At 51.0% G+C, this 18952-nt stretch overlaps 1 long non-coding RNA gene and 1 pseudogene across 3 annotated transcripts; both read right to left on the bottom strand.

Moving 5' to 3' along the window:
* Positions 1-1221: 1221 nt before the first annotated feature.
* Positions 1222-15595, bottom strand: LOC121495715. 3 transcript variants are annotated; one of them, XR_005989038.1, is made up of 4 exons: positions 15419-15595; positions 4558-4827; positions 3103-3489; positions 1222-2384 (listed from the first exon to the last, which is right to left on the bottom strand). It is a non-coding gene; the product is annotated as an uncharacterized LOC121495715 (long non-coding RNA). The 3 variants fall into 3 exon arrangements; XR_005989039.1 differs by having other exon boundaries at positions 3103-3387; XR_005989037.1 differs by having other exon boundaries at positions 3103-3319.
* Positions 5161-5517, bottom strand: LOC121495714 (annotated as a pseudogene).
* Positions 15596-18952: the final 3357 nt, after the last annotated feature.

Here is an 18952-nt window from a genome sequence, read left to right as displayed (position 1 = left end):
ATGACCTCAGGGTCTGTCAACAGGAAGGGGCAGCTTGGCACAGTGTCCCTGATCTCAGGCTGTCTTTGGCAGTACAGACCATGATTTTTAGCCTCCAGAGGCCCTCAGAACGTTTCTTCTAGGGAACTGCATGGGTCCTCCAACATTCAAGCTGGGATCCACAGAGTAAAGAAAAAAGTGTGTGAGTGGGGTTCTGGATTACCCACTTCCTTCAACAAAAGCAACGTGAACTTTCCTCTGCACCAGGTATTGGGTGCTGCATGAGCTTTGGTTTGAGCTAGAGACCCTTGTTCTCTCTAATGGTCCTCTGTGGATTCGGCCTTCCCAGTGCTTGGTTGGCCTTCTTAGGGGAGATTTATTATCTTTTGGGGATAATAGGGATTCGAAAGGTAGTAGATTATCACTCTGGGCTTCACACAGGAGCATATGTGCCAGGTATGGCCAATCAGATGAGAGTATGCTCCCATCACAGTGACAGGGCGAGGGTGTGTGTATGTGTCAGGGGGTCACATGACCTAAGACAGGCCAACTAGCCTGAGTCTTGAGATTCTTCTTGGTGCCATCCGGGGGGATGCCTTCTTGCCTTCCAGAAGCTTGGAGCCATATGGCTGTGATCCGGGAGCTCCAGGCATTTTTAATTTAATTTTTAAGCACTTTTAATTATTTATTCTTTCCAGCATTATTGAGGTATAATTGACACATTTGCAATGTGTGTGATGTGCTGATTGGATATGTCTAGGCATTGTGAAAGGGTTCCTCCCATCTAGCTAATTAACGTATTCACACCCCACATATTTCTTTGCTGTGAGTAGTAAGAACATATAAATTCTATGCTCTTAGCGAATTTCGCTCATAGGATACGGTGTTATCACCGATATCAACATGTTGTACATTAGCTCCTCAGATCTTATTCACCTTGTATGCTCTTACCAACCTCTCCCTATTTCCCACACTCCTAATCCCTGGCAACCACTTTTCAACTCTCTGTTTCTAGGAGTTAGACTTTTTTTTTTTTTTTTTTAAGATTCTACGTACAAGCAATACCATGAAGTATTTGTCCTTCTCTGTCTGGCTTATCTCACTTAGCATCATGCCCTCATGATCCAACCATGTTGTTGCAAATGGCAGGTTTTCCTTCATTTTTTTTTTTTTTTTTTGGTTTTCCTTCATTTTTATGGCTGAGTAGTATTCCATTGTGTATAGGCACCACATCTTTATCCAGTCATCCGCTGATGGACACTTAGATTGTTTCCTTATCTTGGCTACTGTGAATAATGCTGCTGTGAACATGGGAGTGCAGGTATCTCCTCAATATCTTGTCTTCATTTCCTTTGAATACGTCCCCAGAAGTGGGTTGGATGGATCCTATGCTAGTTGTAGTTTTAATTTTTTCAGTAATCTCCAAACTGTTTTCCATAGGGACTGCACCAATTTATACTCCCACCAACAGTGCACATGCGTTCCCATTCTTCCAGTTTTGGAAGCCAGTTTGAGTTGGGTGTCCTTTATGACTAAAATAATCCTGACCAATATATTCTCTGGCATTGCACCTGTAGGGAAAACTGAGACCTTAGAGAGGGAAATGATTTACCCATAGTCACCTAGCAAGCTTGTAACAGACATAGGATCTAGCTTAAGGCCCTCTGGCCACCAGCCAGCATTCTGCTTCTCATAGCTTCCCATGCTATACCCTGGTTAGAATGGCCCCTGGGGAGAGCTGGCAGGGGGCTCAGAGCCCTCAGCATCAGGCAAGGCAGGGTCAGTTCTTTCTCCTGCCAATGGGGTCCCTTCAGCCAGCAAGAGCCCATCTCTGTACTGGGGAGCCCTGTGTGCAGTGGATGGAGCCGGAGTGAGGGGAGGGGGCCAACACAGTCAGAATTCCATTTGGAAAGGATAGCTTCTCTCATTTGTAGAGCCCAGGATTCCACATTAGAAATGTCTCAATGCTCAGCTCATGCCTGAATTTCAAACTCGTGGAACCACAGACTTCCTGGGGTCCTTTGGTATCTATGTTTTCCAGGAGGAAAACAACTGCATTTTTCATTTTTAAAATATGTTTTGGGGATTCGTTGAACGGTTTAGCTTGAAAAATAAATACAGATTCAACCACTAAAAAAAAAAAAAAAGTTTGAAATACACTGGGCTCACATCCACAGCCATTTTACAGAGAGGGAAACTGAGGCCCCAAGCAGAGTCAGGAGTTTGCCAAGGACCTGCCGGAGGGCGATCTTGCTGGGTGACAGCAGCCAGGCCTGGTGCCCTGTCCGAGCCTCCGTGGGACAAGGGGGTGGCTGGGAGCTCTCCAGCTACATACTCTGCATCCCAGGCCACCCACTGTGTTCTCCCATCCTCACAGCCACCTTCAGTTAAGTTAGAAGTCATTTCTGAAAAAAAAAAAAAAAAAAAAGAAGTCATTTCTGTCTTTACAGAAAGGACAGATGAATCAGAGGTTTGATCAGCGAAGGGGCTCAGGCAGTTCCCCAACCAGCTTCGTCATTCCTTTGTGCCTTGAATGAAATTCCTCTTCAGTACGTGCCTTTCAGGAAAAAGAAAGGAGGGGGGGAGAAGAAGAAGAAGAACATAGGTAAAGAATCCAGAGAGATGGATTGACCCTGATAATATCAAAGAGTTAATTTCTGAGCTCATTCCTGAGCTGTCAGGGGTCTGGAAGGCTTTCTGTAAGCCATAAATAACGCATTTTAATAATGGGGACTTTGATTCCTCTCTGGGGGCTGAAACCGTATTGTGATTCGGGTGGCAGCTTGTCAGGGCGCCAACATAGGGTTTCTCCGGCACTTATTAAGGGATTACATATTTTGGGCATGTTCAGGTCTTCATGGTCTACTGGAAAACCAGCCTGCCGAAAATGCTTTTGACCCAAGGAAATGGACTTTTAGCTGAAAACAATTTTTTTCCCACCACTCAAATTCATTGTTTACCAGTTTCACCCTGAATTTGGTTGAAAGTTATTAATTATGTTCTTCATGCCCCTGGTGCTCCAGCAGCTCCATGACTCACAGGGTCCCAGTTTGCCGGGACCCACGTCTAACCCAACTGTACCTAATGGAACTTCAGTATCTCTGGGGAATGCAGCGACATTACCTTCGACAACCTTCAGGGCTGAGCTCTGTCCAGACCGGGTTCAAGCTGAACCGTATCTCCAAAGACCCAGCCTGTAGGCTTTGCCGTGACGTTGCTGTAGGATCTTGGGCAAGTCGCTTAACATCTCTGGACCGCATCTCCTCCTCTGCAGAGTAATAAGCCCGATGACTGTATGGTTTGATGTTTGTTGAGGTCTGAAGAAACGCTGTTTCCTCTCCTACAAAATGGGAATGATGATACCACCATGCGAGAGATGTCTTGGTCACCTGGTTCTTTTTCAAGGAACTGAAGACAAAACCACAGATGAGATAGACACAGCATTTGTGGCTCCCTGGAGAAACAGTAGGGCTTTTATGCTCCACTGCAACATTCATATGTTTCTTTATTCTATAAAGAATGAAAGAGAAAAATATATGCTAACCATGGCAGATACTGCCGTCTACCTAACCAATATCCATCTCCCCTTTTTCTCAGTAATAGAACTCCGGTTTTGTTCAGAGCTGCACATTGCCTGGGGAAAAGAGCTACATTTCCTAGCTTCCCTTGAGGTACGAAGGGCATGGGAAATGGTCCTAGCCCATGAGTCCTAAGCAGAACTTGCCAGGAGGGGTTTTTAGGAAACGTATTTTACTGTTTATCCTCTGGCAGTTCTTTTCTTTTCTGCCCGGGATTTGGATTTGGTGCTGGAACTCTGCAGCCACTTTGTAAGCATGAGGACAAGGAGCACACTACTCCACTGTGGAGTAGAGTGAGATGGAGTCCAGGTCCTGAGGATAGAGTGGAGTGTGGGCCTAAACCTGAGCCATAGACTTCCTGGCTTCTAGTTATGAGAGAGGAAAACAAACCACTGTCATGTTTTTAATCCACCATTAGTTAGATTTTCTATGAACTGCAGCCCCACAGACACATGTGACGAGTGAAAACTTCCAGGCAAGACGAGGTAAAAATTGAACTAGTGAGCAAGCCAGGGAAGGAAGTAAGGAGGCAGCTAGACAGGCCACAGAATTCTCTACCCAGTTTTAAGAACTGCCCTTCAAGTCTGGCTTTGAGCTTCCTAGTAGCCAAGTAGAGGAGGAAATACCAACATTGACAAGATTCTCATTATCCCTAAAGCATGATTGTTGCAAAGAGAGACTCAGTTTCTCCTGGTATTTAGTTGTAGCCCCATGGCAGAGCTTCCTCAGGGCCTGGGCACCAGTAGGCGCCAAATAAATGCCATGTGTTATTATGAACTCTCCTGCTTACTCCCCGTTACAGGGACCACTGTCAGAGGGACGGTAACAAAACAGACCTCCTGCACCCATCCCAGTTCCCCCTCCTGCTGGCACAGCCCTCCGAGGCTCTGGGGCCCCCTCCTTCCCACATCCTCTGGCCAGGCTCTACCAGTGTTCTCTCCTCATCTATATCTTGAACTCTACTGGCTCCTTCCATCTCATTTAATCCTGCGTCACCTACCTTTATCTGGAAAAGAAAGGCCTCCGCACTTCCTTCTTTACACTCCACCAGTCCTGTTTCTTTTCTTCCTTCACAGCCAAACTTCCTAAACGATTTGTCTCTACCGGCTGCCTCCACTTCCTCACCTTCCATTTTCTGGATTCAGTGTCAAACTCAGGACTATTTGGAGTCTTTATTGCGCTGAATCCTCATGCATTCATTGGCTCTACAAATTTTCCTCCACTGTTCCTACAGGCCAGGCCTTCTTCTGAGCACTGAGGATATATATGGCTGCGAACAGAACAGATACAGATTCGAGCTGATAAATATGAAAGCGTTGATAGTACAGTCAAGCCCTGAACAACACCATGGTTTTTGTTTTTGTTTTTGTTTTGTTTTTTGCTTTTTAAACTGCTTTATTAATTTCACATTATGAAAAGAATAGTTTTTCCTAAGAAGGGGTGAAATTTCCCTGCTGGACAGAAAGTTTTACAGAGACAAAACAATATTTAATTACAAACTGGTAAGTGGAAACACCAAAAAGTTTACAGAAAAAGTAAATCACAAAACTACAAGTTTGTGGAGCAGAGGCCACATTATTAACCTCAAGGAAAACCTTAAGATTCAAGGTATAAGGCAAAAGTCATAATGATTATCAGGTTCAGGAGTTTGAAAGCGCTTATGATGCCTCATTTGCTGCTCCTTAGTCTTTCTCCGGATCTCCATCATTTGCCCTATGAACTTTTCCACATCATCTCCCATTTCATTGTGATCAATATGCTTGTTAGGTGTGGCCCATCAAAAATTAGGGACAAGTCCTCTCATTCGCCCCAGCTTAACATTTCTTCCATTCTTCTGGCCTTCACTCCCTCTTGAATTGCGTGATTCCTCTTCATTCTGCACAGGACCCTGTTCTTCGTTTTCCTGCTGGGCATTTTCCATGTTGACATTTTTCACCACTTGTTTCTCTTTGGACGCCATTGCTCCTGGGCCTATCCTTGCAGTCTCCTCCTCTTCCTCCTCTGGATTCTCACCCGCGACTGCACCGCGGCGGCAACACTTGGACCAGCACACCTGCTCCCTTTCCACCTCCCTACTGGGAGAATCCACTTCTACATGGATTGTTTTCTTTCTTTCTTTTATTTTTTTTTTAAGATTTTATTTATTTATTCATGAGAGACACAGAGAGACAGAGAGGCAGAGACACAGGCAGAGGGAGAAGCAGGCTCCCTGCAGGGAGCCCGACGTGGGACTCGATCCAGGGACCCAGGGGGGCATCACACCCTGGGCCAAAGGCAGGCAGGTGGCTCAACCACTGAGCCACCCATGTGCCCCTATATAGATTCTTTTCGATAAATACAGGACAGTTCTATAAATGTCTTTTCTCTTCTCTATGATTTTTTTAGTACCATTTTCTTCTATTTTCTCTAGCTGACTTTATTGTGAGGATACAGCATATGATACACACAACATACAGAAAATGTGTTGTTTATGTCATCAATAAGGCTTCTGGCCAACAGCTGCCTCTTAGTAGTTAAGTTTCTGGGGCAGTCAGAAGTTACACACGGATTTTTGACTGCATGGGGGGTCGGCGCCCATAATCGTGTCAGTCAAGGGTCAACTATGTCTGTACACCAAGTACCACACTTATGGGCCCTGGAGAAGGATGCCTCGGGGTAAGGGGGTGGGGAGAGCACTGTGGGAGGAGGCTGTATTAGATAAGGTAGCCAGGGAGGACTTCCCAAAGGAGGTGACGGGATGAGCCTTGCAAAGATCCAGAGGAAGTGGGTTCTCAGCAAGCGCCGAGTCCCGGAGATGGAAACATGCTTGGCTTGTTCCCTGAACAGCAAGGAGGCCAGTGTGGCTGAAACAGTAAGGAGAGAGTGGTGGAGAATGAGTTTGGGGAGGTGGGGTGGGGAGTGGTCTTAGGGCATCCAAGGTGGCTGTGACGATGTCGGCTCTTTCTTACCTTGGGGAGATGGGAGCCATGGGAGGGTGTGGAGCAGAGGAGGAGTAAGGCCCAGCTCAGAGTTGTCAGGCTCCCTCCTGCTGTGGCACGAGGGAGCCTGCCTGTGCCTACCCCTCCTGCTGGAAACCCTTTCTGCATTTCTCTCTGGTCTTTTCTCAGACCTCTCTGTCAGCTTCCTCCCTCTCTCAGGTGTCCTTGTCTCCAGGGCCCTGTCCTCAGTTCTCTCCCCCCTGAGACATTCTCAGCTCCTCCCCTGCACCTCACTTCAGTCCTTCAGCCACTAACACCTGCTCACTGCCCTACCCCAAGCCTCTCACCTCCCCTCCATTATCCCCCCCTACCGCCTGCCTGGCCTCCTCCCCAAGGCTCCCTTTATCCCCTCCGAGAGCTCACCCTGTAACTCAGGAGCTGGTCCTTAAAAGTCTCCACTGTCCCCTTGCCCCACCGACCTGCAACCACGTGGACTTGCCCAGCTCCAGAGGCAGCTATAGCCCTCGCCCACAGCCAGTTCTCCCACTCTGGATGATGGGGCACCCCTGTCACACCTCTGCACCCTCGCACATACTGTTCTCTCTGCTGGGAATGGACCTGTATGTCTTGCCAAGCTCACTCACCCCTGCACGAGAATTGTGCAGGATGCCTTTGGCTGCAAGAAGTCCATCCATCGAGGACATTCATTTTTGCCTTACTTGAAGTCTGGAGGTGAGAGGGGGTAGTGTGGGTCCAGGGGCTCAACAAACACATTGGGGACCCAGCCCTCCCATGTGACCCCCTTAGCATGGCCACTTTTCTATAGTATTGTGTTTCATGGTTCCAGAGTGGCTGCCAAAGCACCGGGTACCATGGAGTCACACCCAAAAGTGAGAGCCAGGCACAAAGGGACTTTCTTCTCATGGGCATGTCTATTATCAGACAGGAGACATTTTCCCAGAAGCCTCCAGCAGACTTCCCCTGACATCACATGGTCATCCCTTGACCATTCACAGGCAAATGATCATGAGGGTGGCAAGATGAGCTGGACCAATCATCCTTCATTCTCCCACACTATGCATTTTAGCCCTAGTGAAAGATGAGGGTCCCATAAATAAGCAGAAAGAATGGATGATTACTGTGTGAACAGCCTACCAAATCTACTGGGCGATGTCTGCTCAAATGACCCCTCCCCTGTCACATTTACTTCATCATGCACCTGGAGCAGCAAGAGCTTGAGCTCCAGACTACATTCCAGTAACTACTGGTCCTCGGCTCAGCATTCCCCAGCTCTTATCCCTCTAAGTCTAGCCTTATCACCCTTATTTGACGGAGGAGGAAGCTGAGGCTCAGTGCTGGAAAGAACATGTAGACACTGAGAGTCAGAGGGGAGAAGGAACTGGCCTGAGGTCCGCCCCTGAATTTCTACTGGAGGTGGGCTGGCCAATAGAACTTTCTACAGTGATGGAAAGCTTCTATGTTGGCACTGTCCAACGGCACCTACTAGCCATACGGCCACTGAGTGCTGGAAGTGTGGCTAGTGTGACTGAGGACTGATTTTAATTTAAACGGCTACATGGGGCTAGCAACTGTGTGATAGGAGGGGATGGAGTGCTAAATGCAGGTTTGGCACTTCCGGCTCTTCTGCTGCAGACAGCAGGTGGTGGAGCAGCAGATAGACGACCTCAAAAATGTGTGAACTGGAGTTTGCTACAACCTGGCCCTTGCTGGGGGGCTCCAGTCAAGAATTTGCCACTAGAAACCCAATTACAGTCTTGGAGAGGGCTTGGCAGGCCAAGGAAATCATTCACCCGCCCCAATAAGCTCCTGGAAATCATTCACCTGGTGACAGAGAAACAATGCTCTAGCAATTTGTTCTGCTCAGAAGCATTTGCCTGTGGAGTCCACTCCACCCCATGAATGGCAGGTGGTGGGCTCTAGCCTCCTGCCTGAGACTCAGACTAGTCCATCAAAGCCTGGGCTCTGTGAGTTGGTGGGGGGCAGTGGAGGATTATAGACACCATCCAGATAGTCCCTTACATTACTACGAGGGAAACTAAGGCTCAGACAGGGACATGCTAGTGACCATTGAGGTAGCATCTCTTATGCAATGTGTCTGTCATAGGACTTGGCACTTGCCAGGGTCCTTGTTATAGCAACCCTGACATTCATTCTTCCCTCTTCTTCACTAAGCAGTGGTCATGAGATTTTGGAGGTGACTGTCTCCACTTTAGCTCTCGCATGGACACAGATTGGTCCAGCCAGTTGGCACAATCCCAACCCTTTTATCATAGTGACGGGTCCATGAGTGCCTAACCAACCAGGGCATGGGGACAGATCACCCTGAGGGCAAAACCGATATCCAAAGGACTGTAGAGAAGAAGAATCACAGAGAAACAAAGCTGGAGCCTTGATCAAACATGCCTCAAGTCATCTACCCTTGGGATTCTCTGTTATATGAGTTAGTAATTCTAATAAATCACCCTTTTAGTTTAGACTAGTTAAAATTCAGTTTTCTGTCACTTGCCACCAAAAGCATCCTTCCTGATGCAGGTCTGAAGCCCATTCTGTCATTTACTCTACAGATCTGGAGTAGTCATTACTCACAAACCACAGATGAAAAGATATCTGTCCCTCAATCCCAGGGACAGGGTTGCTGAAATCCAACTGTTGCCGGATCGCATTATTTCACTTACTGTTCACAGCATGCCTGTGAATTAGGGGTTGGTACCCTATTTTATGGACAGGAATAGTGAGACTCAGAAATGGAAAGGGACCTGCCCTACGTCTCATGATAACCCAGTAGAGGGGGCTGGGACCACATGCCAGTTATCCTGAGCCCCCATTTAGTGATGTTATTTTGCAGGGCTCTGACAGCCACTTTTTTTGCATGAGAATGATCTAACTAACCTGCCCAGGTGCCGTTCTTTTGTTATTCCATGTTCCCTCTGTCATCTTTAAGGACTAGTATCTAAAGAGCTAGATGGATGCTTTTAGCTGGTGGCTACATTGAGACTGCTGTCTGTGTCAGTGGTTGCCATGTAACAAACCAGCCCCAGAGTGACTCAAAACCACACCCATTTATTACTGCTTACAAGTCTATGGTCAGTGGGATGGTTCTCATGTATGCCAGGCTCAACTCTGTGTGACTTGAGTAAAAGGGAATTTACTGAAGAGACCGTGGGAATTCATAGAGCCATTGGAGTCAGGAAGACTTAGTCTGGAAGGTGAGCCAGGACATCCAGGCAAGCTGGTGACGCGTAAATTGTATTCCACAGTCATGCCGCCTCTGAGGGAAGTTCTCATAATTGCTTATAGTCATGGCACCAAGAGACACACAAGATGAGTTTCTGGTGTGCCATCTGTACTAGTGAAATCCTGAAGACACCTACACCTGTGTCAGCTAGCTATTGCTGCATAACAAAACCACCCAAAACTCAGTCACTTAAAGCATGTGCTTGTGCTATTGCTCTCAAGTCTGTGGCTCAACTGGGCAGTTGTGAGGTCTTCACATTTTGGAATGATCATACAGCTGTGGAAATGGATGAACTTGAACTACAAATGTTAACTTGGACAAGTCTCAAAAAACAATGTTGAGCCAGAGAGACAAGGTACAAAAAAGATACTTACAGTAGATACACATGTATAAAATGCAAAAATGGTCAAGACTATACTCTTAACAGTCCACAGATATATGTCTACAGAGTAAAGGACAAAAAAATGAGTGGGCTTGACAAGCACCAAATCTTGCATTATGTTTGTTAAAAAGAAGGAGGGGCAATCTGGAGGGTTCTCTGGAGACTCATGAGAGACCATGTTCTCACCTGCCTGGTCACTTGCCTCCCAGCTACTCCTTCCTGTACCCTTCCTCAGCCCGTGGATGCCTCTCAAGACCTTGAATCCTGGGCTGGAGCATCTGATTAGCCCAGCTCAGATCTGTGCCCCATCTGGGGTTAGAGCAGAAAAAAGGGGAGCCGGTGCCTTAGACTCCCGTGGTTGGAGATGGACACCCCTTTCTGCCGAGAGGGCCCCAGGAGTGGGAAAGAAGAGGTTCTAAAAGACATGTGGGGACATTAGGAGAGAGCCTGGATGCTGCCAGCCAAGAATGACAGCCTTCCCCTCACCCACAGATCTCCCTCCTCCGGGGACCCTCCTCCCTCAGGACACAGCTCTGAGGTCCTGTCCCCAAAGCCTTCTCAGACTTGCAGTCTGATTCAGTACCTCCCTCTCCGGGCTCCTCCAGAGCTCTTTGCCTTCTATTCCCCTCTTAGAGGCCCAAGAACGTCTAGTAGTTCTGTTAAATCTACTGTACACAGGATCTGGAAGGATATGGAGGCTGAGAGTGATCTGGAAAGAATGGACAGACAGAAGGAAGGAGAGAAGGAAGGGAAACAAGGCAGGCAGGTGGTGCTGAAGGAGCTGGGCCTTCTCCAGTCCATGTGTGTTCCTTCAAGCGCCCCACACCAGGAGGAGGGCCTGGCATACAGTGGGCATATGATTAGTTTTGTTGACTGGCTGGCTCTGCACTTTCTTCGGGAGAGATGGTGATGATGACTGCTCCCCGATTTTTCTCCAGGTTGACACTGAATGTCATTTGATGCCTTCTGACATTTACCATGGGGAGGGAAGGGTATAACTCCATTGGGGAGCCCTCTTCCCATAAGCTCCCTTCTCTGCACACCCCGGTCTCCCTCCTCTTGCCTTCAGATGTGCTCAGACCCCTGTTATCCTTTGAGTCCTTTTGCCTTGTCTCCACCTAGCCTTCCTGCTCCTACCCTCACTGCTTAGGCTGCTTCCTAGTGGAAGGACCCAGAGCCTGGGGCAGGGATTCAGTGCCTGTGATTTACAGAGGGAACTTCCAGGGGAAATCTGGAAGGGAGGGAAGGAAGCAGGATCAAACAGGGGAAGAAACCAAGCAAAGGTGTCTGGTTTTAAGAGAAATCTGGTCTCAGCTTGAATCCCACGGGGCTCACTGGAGAGTAAAGGGCATTACAGAGCGGCCCTCCTTGAAATAAGGGGACTGGACCTTGTAATGGTCAATCATTGGTCAATGACTACCCCTGGGGGGTGTAATTGGGATGGAGCATAAACCTTCCTGGCATTTATTTCCAGATGCTGAGGACACTTCTCCAGTAAAGGCATGGCTGTGAGCTATTAGCAGGTGCCCTCACAGCAGCTGTGGGGATGGGTGCCCCACCCGTTAGGGCAGGGGGGAGGGCATTGAGCTTGGTGCCAACAGTATCACCACCCTCACCAACCAGGCCACACCTGTGCTCCCTGGGGCCTGGGCTATGCGGGCAGTTGAAGAGCTCCCTGGATTTCTGCCCTAGTGCTGTGTACAGCTGGGCCACTGTGTTTTCTGGAGTCTCTAATTGTTTTCAGTAGAAAGAGTGCCTTGCACTAAATGGGAGGCTAGGGATGTGAGCCCATTGACCACATTTGAAAAACTGGGACATGTCAAATACTGCTCTGGACTTCTTTTCTGGCCTCTCTTGACAATGGAAAGATCTGACACCTTGGGCCCATACTCCTACAGGGTCATAGGTCTCTGGCACTGGGCAGGCAGGCCCCTGCATCTGGGGCTTGGGTTCTCCAGCTCTCCATAGTCCCCCTACCCCCCTGCCACCTCTGGGCCTAGTCCCCTCATTTATGGTGGCTCCTGGGCCCCTGTGGGCATCTAAGTTCTGCACTCCTGGCCTAAGGGACCCCCGCTGGCCTTTGAGCTCAGACACTGTGTGCCTCTTGTTTTGAGTGACGTTCTCCTTACTGAATACCTACTGTGTGCACGACTGCAGCCAGTTACTTTATATCCACACATAACAGTAACTCTCAGCCTCTTACAAACACACACACACACACACACACACACACACACAGTTTTCACTCTCTCCAGAGCCATATAGTGAGAGGGACTCACCAATTTGTGTAGCCACATCAAGGAGCTATTTCTAGGATACCCCATACCCTGGAGACCCTTGGCTCCACCTGCCACCCAGCCTCTCTCCCGAACTCCAACACCCCTGTCCTTGGGCACTCTCTCACTCTCGCTGGGACGGGTGGTCAGAGCCCCAGACCCAGCACATCCACCTTGAACCCACATGGCAGGGAGGGAGGATGGGGGTTGGCTGGGCCTTCAGCAAGCACTGTCCCTTCTGTTGGCTCTGTGCTTCTGGGATGCTGACTCCTCCCTGAGTCCAGGGGCTGGGCCCATGCAGCCTGGGGCCAAATAGCATAGTCTTCTACTCTGCACCCTGGCTTGGGGCTGGCTGGGGGTGGACTAGAAGGCCATAGGGGATCTGGCTTGGGAAGGGATGAGTGTGACTTGTAGAAGGCCCGGAGGGCACAGGCACACACAGGTGCTTATTGGAGTGTGTCAGGGAGGTAGACCAGGGCAGGAGGCCAGGAAGGAGGCTACTGTGCTGGTCCAGTCAGGAGATAATGGTGGCTTGAACCCAAGGGGTTGCCATGGTGACTGAGAGTCAGGGATGGATACTGAGAAGTGGAGGAGAGAAAGAACCAAGGGGATTGCTGGTGGCTGTGTTTGGGGCCAGAGAAAGCGGGCAGGTCAGTGTGGCTTCCAGGTGTCAGCCAGGCCCCTGACTGACCCGCTGCTGCGCCAGCGAGGGTCCCAGAGAGAGAGAGAAGGCCTCACACCCACTGTGCCCTGCACTGGCTGGCTCTGTTCAGGCCTGCGGGGACAGAGTGCCCGCAGAGCCACACAGCAGCTGCAAAGTGCCAGCCCTCATGGCAGCCCGGGAGGAGGTGTGAGTCCCCCACTTCCGAGGTGGCCACAGGTGCCGTGGCCTGCTCCAGATCACGCCGCTGCCCTCAGTCTGGGCCGTGACCACCACCCTCTGTGCTGCTCCCTGACCCAAGAGCCCAGCACCCCTGGGGTGTCAGGAGTCAGGCCCCTCCCCTCCCCTCCCCGCAGGCCCTGGTGGTCTGTGGGCAGATGCACGCTCTAAAGAGACCGTGTCCTCCCCGCAGCCCACACTTGGCTTCTCCTGAGCGACCTTCTCAGATCCACATCCAGCAGATGAGCTCAAGCGCTATTCCTGCCCAGTGATGTCACCCTGCCTGGGCTGTCCCCCGGGGGCTGCAGGCCACCAGCCCCTCAGACGCCCCCGACCTCTCTCCACTGCACACACACACACACACACACACACACACACTTTCACACACACTCATGACCCCACACTGCCACAGACACACTCTCACACATCCCGGAAGCCCACGACCTCCCACAGCTGGGCTTCATCCCCTTGACACACCTGTACTGAACCTACTCCCAGTCCCACCCACGCACCCACCCTCTGACCCATGTTCACATCATGCACACGCACTGCTGGGCACTCTCCCACGCCCATGGTCTCACGTACTAATGGCTGCCCTGGGACCACACACGCTGCACTGTCCTCGGTCTCAGACCCACTCATCTACCCACCAAGTCCACAGCCCTAAGTACAAGCCACCCTCACGCACCCTTGTCCCTGAGTTCATACCTATAAACCTGGAGATCCCTTGTGACACCCCCACCCCCACCCAGCTCTGAGAAAATGAGAGCCACCGAGGAGGCCGTGTTGCCTCCCCATCTCTGCAGGGCCATCTTGGGGTTGGGGAGGAGGAGGCCTGTGCCCTGGAATGAAGGTAGGAGTGAAGGTGGGATAGCCACCGGGAAGCCAAGCTTAAGTCCTGTGGGAGGGAGAGCCTTGCCTAGGTCGAAGCTGGCTGGGCCTGGAGTGAGTTCCCCATCACAGGAAGTGTGCAAGCATGGGATAAACCACTCCTCAATGGAGAAGGTGTAGAGGGACCTCAGTCTCTCTCACAGGCTCTGACTGCTGGTGGCAGGGGTCGTGAATGGAGGAGCCAGGCTGGGTGATGGGCTTGGGGGTGACGAAGGGGCTGCTTGGGCAGGTAAGGGGCAGGAGGGGGCCCAGCAAGGCAGGTAAGGCTGGGGCCCCGGTCCCAGAGGGTGAGGGCTGTCTCGCCGTGGCCACCATAACTCAGCTCAGGTGGACAGTTTCCTTTCTCTTGCCTGATTTACTGCCAGCTTCCAAGGGGCGAGGCCCATTCTTTGAACTTCAAAGGGAGCAGTGAGTGAAGCAGGGCAGTGACAGCCTGCTGTTGAGCTGGAGGGGGGGGGCTATCCCCGGGGCTCCCGGTCCTGGGTCCACCAGCCACTCACCAGAGCTTGCCAAGCCGCGGCCTCCGGGTCTGTACCATGTGGGCCTGGCCCCTGGGCCCCGGCAGGAGGGCAAAAGACGGGGTCCTGCACTTGTTTTAAAGGCCAGGGCTGTGCCGGCTGGGCTCTGTTGCAGCTTCTCAGCCCTGTGAGAAGCCCTCTACTTTGCAGGTGGATAAACTGAGGCCCAGAGACATTAGGTCTGCCACCTAAGCACACAGAGAGGCCTCGGCCCTGGGCCCCGGCCTCCCTCCAGGCCTGCCCCAGGGCTTGTGCATCTGCGGTTCGAGTCCCACAGCATTTATTTGTTGAGTTTTTCATTTCTTTTGTTGAGGGACTGGCTGGCCCAGGCTCTGCCATGGCAACCTGTGTCCTGGGCCTCAGTTTCCATATCTGTAAAAAGGGCTGTGCACTAGTGCTCTGGCACTCTTAGGTGAAAAGAATTCCAAGCCCCATGGCAGTGGCTTCACGCTCAGGGCAAAGCCGGGAGGCCTTTTCCTTGTTGTGTCCTGAGTCACCTGAAACATTCAGGGAAGGGGTCGGTCAGTGTTCCAAACTATGTATCCCATAAAAATCTTGATTTCCACCTTCTCGTAGAGGATCAGAAACTTGTATGGTACCAGCGTCCCCAGCTGCTAACCACCACCGCCAGCTTGAGCCGGGAGGACATATGTTCTCCAGCCCCCATGCTGCCTTCCTGCTTGTGCCCTTGTTGCTGGGCTCAGCTTGGCCCCCGAAGCACCTGAGTCTGAGACACTTACCTTGCCTGAGCTGATCTGCTTTGGAATTCCTGCCGCCTTCCAAACCTGCTGTGTGACCTTGGGCAAGTCGCTTAATGTCTCTGAGGCTCAGAGCTTATGAAAGCCCCGCACAGACCTTCTCAGCATTTCATCTGTGCCTAGGAGACATCACAGCTGGTGCCTCTGAGCTTGGTGGGGACAATCGGAGAGCCCAGGGCCTCACCCTCAAAGTGCACTTTGTACTTTCGATGAGCTGGAACACCGGAAGCAATGTTAGGGAGGCAGCAGGCCACTAGGAGCAGCTGGAGCTGAAGCCGTGAAGCCAGAGGGACCTAGGGTTGAGCCCTTGTCCTGCCACCTTCCAGCTGTGTGAGCTTGGGACAGTTACCGAACTTCTCGGGTCAGGCCCTCGAAGCCTCAAAATGGGCTGACGGTGAGGATGTGAGGCATTCGTGTGCAGAAGCATCCCACGGGTGCTTGGCAAGTCCCCGGGAAGTTAGGGCCCCAAAAGAAGGAGGTCCAGGCCCTAACAGAGCCTGCTGGGAGGTCAAGAAGTTGAGGACCGTCTGGACAAGAGTCTCTAAAGATGAGAGGAAAGAGGAGGGAAATATGTGAATGAGACAGAGGTGCCTGGCTGGACCATAGCTCTTCAGGGAGGGCCTTTGGCTGTGATGGGGGGCTGATGTGGGGGGAGCAAGGACATGGCCTGAGGCACCCAGACCGAACTACAGCAGTGGGGAGCCATGGATGTTCTTGAGCAAGGGGACACCTGTCTTTCTTTGATGTCAATTGTGATGCAAGAGTGGGCACTTTCCCTAATGCCCCAAATTTTGGAGGTTGATAATGATATTCTTCTCAAAGATACTATCGGGCCTTTTAACTCAAATCCCCACCTGCCAATCTGCTCTACCCGGATGTCAAGCGCTTCCCAAGATCTGCGAGGGAGAAGAGAGCCAGGTGTCAGTGATTCAAAGTAACCAGGAGTCAGAGCTCAGCTCCACCCCTGTGTGACCCTGGCAAAATTCTCCGCATGCTTCTTAGAGCCTAGGTTTCCTCATTCGTAAACCTCACGGTGGAACCATCTAGGGAAGTTTGGAAGTTTTGTTTCAGTGTAGGTCTGTTCTAGTCTCTCATCTTCAAGGGAGAACGTGTTTTGTGGAGGAGGGCCGTAGGGGCACCTGCCTTACCCCTACTGGGTGAGTGTGTGCCTTGAACTGTGATTCTATTTGGGGGATGGTGGGGGATTGCAGGAGAAGGGGACCCTCCCGAGCAGTCTTGTGGCGCTGCCACCAGGCAGAAATGTGCAAAGACAGGATGTTTGTTGAGTGCGTACTATGTGCTGGGCCTCACCTGGGCCCCACAGAGCAGACACTTCAGGCAGAAGTGCAGGACGTGCGCCCTGCCTGCAGCCGCCTGGAGAGAGGAGCCTATTGTACCAGAGGGAAACACTCGGTTGGGAATGTGCGCTGTCTTTTAGGAATGATTTGGGGGCCATAAATTTTCGGTAGCAAAGCAATCCTCAGAGTTTTCATAATGCTGAAAAGTTTAGACTTGTCTTGAGGGGTAACAATTTCACCCAAGTGATGCACCAGCTCCAACTGTTTGTTATTGCAAAGGTGGGTTTTTTTTTTTCCCCTTAAGGTGGAATCCTCCTCGAATTTCATGCTCTGCTTTAACTTGTTTTATTTCACCCGGAACACGAATAAAAATAGCCCATGAGATGTACAGATGGTAGAGGAAGGAAGGAAGGAGGGCAGTGTTTGCTGAGCATTTACTATGTGCCAGGCCTGGCTCTGGGGGCACAGAACTGACCCCCCAGGCCAGGTCCAGTGCCGGGCGTGGCGGGGTGGGGGGCAGCGCATACCCCTCCGGCTCTGAATCCTCCGGGCAGCATCCCCTGCACGCAGCCATTTCACAGATGAGGAAATGAAGTCTCCAGGGCATCTGGCAGCCTGTCCAGAGTCTCACAGGTGGGCATTTGCGAGCCAAGATTCAAACCAGGGCTGTGTGACTTGAAAGTTCATTTTGGGGAGAGCAGAAATCTATTCAGGGGCAAATCTCTTGAATCCCTACTGGGAGCTCACAATCCGAAGCTTATCTCCAGTGGCCAAGATAATGCTCTCTCCAGCTGGAGTGCCAACTTCGAGTGTGAACAAGACTGCAGGGAGGGGATGTTTGACATAGTTGATTCCAGGGCTGGTTGGACGGCTCCTCAAGCACCCTAGAAGCCCTGTTTCCATGCCAACCGTTACTGTGCCCCTCACGGGCATTTTTATCAACTCACTAAAGCAGGCCCTGAAAGGATGCCAAAGGGAACACTTTCTGCTTTGAAGCAGGTCATTTGCATTCCATTTGCATATTCAGTCATTTTTCTGGGTTCTCCCCAAACAGGGGCTGACACAGTGAATGTGTTGTCTCCAGGACCCGACTTGACAGATTCAAAGGGCGTCAAAATTGTGCTGTGTGTTGACGGAGAGGGTGTGGCATCTGAGCCTGGAGAAAGGCAGGCTCGGGGCCCCCGGCTGGGTGTGTGTCCTGGTCAGGCTTTCCCAGGGCAGAGGCAGCAGGTGGGTGCGAGGCCCAGACACAGGGCTGCGTTGAAGTGGGCGGGGTGGGGGGAGCCCAGAGAAGGAAGAGGCATGTTCAGAGTCAGCCAGAAAGTTCTCTGAGCAGAGCCGTTGAAGCAGTCTTTGTTTCTGAAAGCAGCACTCTGCCTGTATTCGAGTCACTAGGCGCTTTATATACGCATCTCCGCATCTCCCGTTCTCCAGTGTGGTTATGTGGCTGTCAGGTACGGAGCAGGGAAGTCACTTGCTCCACACCAGGTAAGAGGACCAACTGGAGGTGGTGGCATGTGAATGCCAGGAGAAAGGTAGGGTCCAGGGAGCTCAGGAGGCACGCACAGGGCATTCCAGCATGGGGACAAAGCTGTGGAGGTGGGGGCCAGGGCTGCCACAAGCAAAGTGCCCCAGGCCGGGCCACTTCCACAGCATTGTCTGACAATGCTGGAGACAAGGCTGGAGGCCGGAAGTCTGAGATCAAGGTGTCAGCAGGTTTGCTTTCCCGTGAGGCCTCTCTCCTTGGCACGTAGCCAATCATCTTTTCCTTGTGTCTTCACCTGGTCTCCTCTCTGTCCGTGTCTAGGTCCTATCTCCTCTTCTGATAAATACACCATCAGGTTGGATTAGGACCTGCCCGTATGACCTCATGTCAACTTCACTACTTCTTTCGAAACTATCTCCAAAGACAGTCACATTCTGGGGTACCGGGCGTTAGAACATCAACATATGGATGATGATCCATATGATGAACATCAACAGATGATGATTTGGAGGAACACAACTCACCCCAAACAGTGGAGATTGTCATATGGAAATGGGGATGATGAAGCAAGAGGGATGCTGGGTGAAAGCCTGACTCTACATGGTCTGCTACCACGTGATGGACACATGCCTCGATCCCCAAAGCAAGGAGATTAGTTTAGGGAGAAAGACATTTGGAGCTAACTAGGCTGGTGCCAGCTGGATTGGACTGGGTTCGGGGTGCCTGGGGAAT

Source organism: Vulpes lagopus, chromosome 7 (genome assembly GCF_018345385.1).
Source record: "Vulpes lagopus strain Blue_001 chromosome 7, ASM1834538v1, whole genome shotgun sequence".
Classification (NCBI taxonomy): Eukaryota; Metazoa; Chordata; class Mammalia; order Carnivora; family Canidae; genus Vulpes; species Vulpes lagopus.
The sequence above is the reverse complement of the archived record's forward strand: the minus strand, read 5'-3'. Positions and strand labels throughout refer to the sequence as shown.